General features: G+C 51.2%; 1 pseudogene; it reads right to left on the bottom strand.

Annotated features, from left to right (window-relative positions):
* Positions 1 to 3,275: 3,275 nt before the first annotated feature.
* On the bottom strand, positions 3,276 to 3,441 carry LOC123953711 (annotated as a pseudogene).
* Between the last annotated feature and the right edge of the window lie 416 nt (positions 3,442 to 3,857).

Raw genomic sequence — 3,857 nt, forward strand, 5'->3', positions numbered from 1 at the left:
GCTCTTGTAACCAGGGTGCCCGGGAAGTTCACAGGTTTCATTAATCACGACCCATGGAAACAACCAGTTGGTTTCTCTTTTGCCTTTTCTGTGTTAGTAGTGAGTAGACGCGAGATGAGGTCCCTGGACCACACTGCACTGAAATGGGCCCCTGGATCCATGAGGGAGAGAATGTCACATGGTACGGGCCCGCAGCCCGGGAGCACACACACTGTGCTACTGGCCCCCCTCACAAGCACAGGACCCCCGTCAGCCGAGCTGGGAATAAGGGAACCATGGGAGCATGTGGGACACTCCACAGAAGCCTGGGGAACTGGGAGCAGAAACATCGTGGGAGCCAGGGCAAGAACCACGTGCTTCTGGACCAGGTGGACCCCAACCCTCTGCCTCTGTCTGCGCTGGTCCTCTGGGCGCACAATCCCAGGGGGTGGGTCAGACCGGTCCCTGTCATGGCACATGCCTACCGCCGATCGTTCTGCTGCCGGGACCCGATGGCTTCACAGTGGGAGAGCACTGCATTTAGAAGTGCAGTCCCGGGCGCCTGGGTGGCTCAGTGGGTTAAAGCCTCTGCCTTCGGCTCAGGTCATGATCTCAGGGTCCTGGGATCGAGCCCCACATCAGGCTCTCTGCTGACCAGGGAGCCTGCTTCTTCCTCTCTCTCTGCCTGCCTCTCTGACTACTTATGATCTCTGTCTGTCAAATAAATAAATAAATAAATAAATAAATAAATAAATAAAAGAAGTGCAGTCCCACCAGGACGTACCCTGAGGAGGAGAGGAGTTCCCCAAATGGAAGCCAGGATCCAGGGCACTGAGAAGGATGAAGGCAATCCAGACAAACCAAACCAAACTAGCCCTGTCCATGATGCCATCGGCATGGCAGTCGACAGAGCTGCCCGTCCCTCCAGCGACATCTGCACCACCAACCTCGGGCCCTCTGCCCTCATACATCTCTCCGGGGATGTCTACACCAACCTTGGGCCCCCCGCCTTCAGACCATCCCTTAGAGCGTGTCTACACCAACCTCAGGCCCTCTACCCTCAGACCATCCCTCAGAGGATGCCTACACCAACCTGGGGCTCTCTGGCCTCATACCATCCGTCAGAGGATGTCTATACCAACCTCGGCTCTCCGCCCTCAGACCATCCCTCAGAGGATGTCTAGACTAACCTAGTGCTTTCCGCCTTCAGGCCATCCCTCAGAGGATGTCTACACCAACCTCAGGCCCTCCACCCTCAGACCATCCCTCAGAGGATGTCCAGACCAACCCTCAGAGGATGCCTACACCAACCTGGGGCTCTCTGCCCTCAGACTATTCCTCAGAAGATGCCTACATCAACCTCGGGCCCTCCACCCTCAGACCCTCAGACCCTCCCTCAGAGGATGTCTAGACTAACCTGGGGCTCTCCACCCTCAAGCCTGAGACTCCATTCACTTACACTGTCTGGTCTCAGCCCTGCAGAAGGTCTTAGGGATTTCTAGTCCCAGCCCTGCATAGGTCCCCGGTCAGGAAGGCGTGGCCAGACTGTGGGGACCCTGTTTTAGTAGGAGCAAGAGAGGCATGAGGAACAAACCCTCTGACTCAGGCACTGGAAGAACCACTGGGACTGCGGCCTGGAGACCTGGAGGGAATGGGGGGCCCTCAGAAGGGAAGCTCCTGGTCCAGAAAGGATGGGGCTCGGGGAAGACAGGGAGACAGTGAACAGGGAAAGGGGGGCTAAGTCTGGAGAAAGCCTGAGGGAGCGGCCGTGGGTGCAGGGGCGTGCAGACCAGGGGCTGCCCTCAAGAGCACAGGCGCTAACTGGGGGCACCCGCGGGGGACTCGTGGGCTGGAGAGCGGTCACTGGGCAGATTCTGGCAGACATTTCTACCAGAAAATGTTATCCCGCAGTCCTCACAGAGCTCCCACTGCTTGTCTGCTTCTTCCTTATCACTCTTACCGTTTAACACGCCTCCTTTCTCCTGCGGGTGTGCTGATGAAGACCTCAATTAAAGCTGCAGCCAAGGAACACTGGGCACTTAGCACTCAACTGAGCAGATTCCAAGTTCAGTAAACGTGCAAAGTGTCAGAAGACCAGAGTGGAGGAGAAAGGAGAAAAACAATCAGAGGGAAGCATAAATATTTTGAAGGAAAGGGGGCACTTCCGTGTATTGTGAAGCTAAAATATCAACAATAATTGGAGTAAAGAACAGTATTCTTTAAAAAGACTCTATTTTGTGGAGATTTAGGGTTAGACTCACAGCAGAAAGTACAGAGGTCTCCCCCGCACCCCGGTCCGCTCCTCCCCCCAACCGTCGCCAGCAGATGGTGCGTTTGTCACACTGGACAGACCTGCACGGACACATCATATCGCCCAGGTCCAGGGTGCATGTCAGGGCCACACACGGTGGCGTATGCTGCGCGTGTTAGGGCAAATGCATCATGACGCGTATCCACCATTCTAGTGTCATAGTAGTTTCACTCCCCCCAAACCCTCTGTGCTCACCCCTGGAGAGGACCCCTGTACTCTCCCCGGCCCCGTCTCTGATCTCTTTACTGTCGCCGTAATTTTGCCTTTTCCAGAGTGTCTTAGAGCTAAAGCCATACAGTACACATCCTTTCCAGACTGGCTTCTTTCACTTAGCGACATGCATTAAAGTGTCCTTATGTCTTCTCACAGCTCAAGAGCTCATTTCTTCATAGTGCTGAGTGACAGTCCCTTGTCTAGAGGCACCATGGTTCATTTATCCTTCCACCGCTGAAGGAGGACTCGGTTGCGTCCAAACCTGGGCAATTATGAACAAAGCTGCTATAAACACGCATATGCAGGCTTTTGTGTGGATATAACTGTTCAGCTCTGTTGACTAACTACCAAAGAGCATGACTGCCGGATCCTATGGTAAGTGGATGCTTAGTTTTGTAAGAAACAGACTCTCTCCCAAGGCGGCTGCACCAGCCTGCATTCCCACCATCAACGACTGCGAGTTCCTGGTGCTCCACGTGCTGACCCGTGTTTGGTGGTGTCAGTGTTCTGCATTCTGGCCATTCTGACAGGTGTGAAGAGCTAGCCTATTTTCAGCAACAGGATCACAGCACTGCAAGTGTGGGCATGATAGTAATTATTTTAATCTCTAATGCATCTTTATGATTAAATATCCAGAAATACCTAGTTGAGTGGAAGGACGTCATTATGAAACCAAGAGTGACTTGTGCAGATTTGAGAGAGAAAATCATCTGCTATACAGCAATCAGCACTCTTATCACATGGAAATGAAACATTACCAAAAAAGATGTTATCTATTTAAAAAAAACTCAAATGCAATTTTAAGTATCTTCTTGGTGTCAACTTTCCTTTAATGCATGCATCACCACACCCCATAAAGCGAAAGAGAAAAAAAATCAGATTTAAACTGATAAGAACAGATGCTGCATTTGACCTTAGCCAAAAGGCTAAGAAGCGACACCTCACACAATTTAGAGTAAGGCTTTTCGGTGATGTTAGGGAGTTAGAAATATAGGAAAACAGGATGTTGTGATAAATTCACCAGAGATTCTTTGATTCAGGCAGGAGAAAGCACCAGTGACTCCAGGACCAAAAGATAGAGGTCTTCACTGATCCATTTATGAGGACAAGATGGGCTTCATCTTGGAAAAGAGGCTCTGGTGGGAAGTCCCAGCAGCCCTCTGGGCCCCAGTTTCTTCCTCTGGAACAAAAAAGAGGCGACTAAAGTTGATACGATAGTCATTAACTTTGCTTTCTTGTTAGATAAATATTTAATAACTTATTATCTAAAACCACTATGACATTATTAAAGTACTTGAGACGAAGAGAAATGGTCAGTCATGCCTCAAGGCCCGCTAGAGGACACAGTAGGGCT

The sequence above is a fragment of the Meles meles genome, chromosome 11 (assembly GCF_922984935.1).
Source record: "Meles meles chromosome 11, mMelMel3.1 paternal haplotype, whole genome shotgun sequence".
In the NCBI taxonomy this organism is placed as follows: Eukaryota; Metazoa; Chordata; class Mammalia; order Carnivora; family Mustelidae; genus Meles; species Meles meles.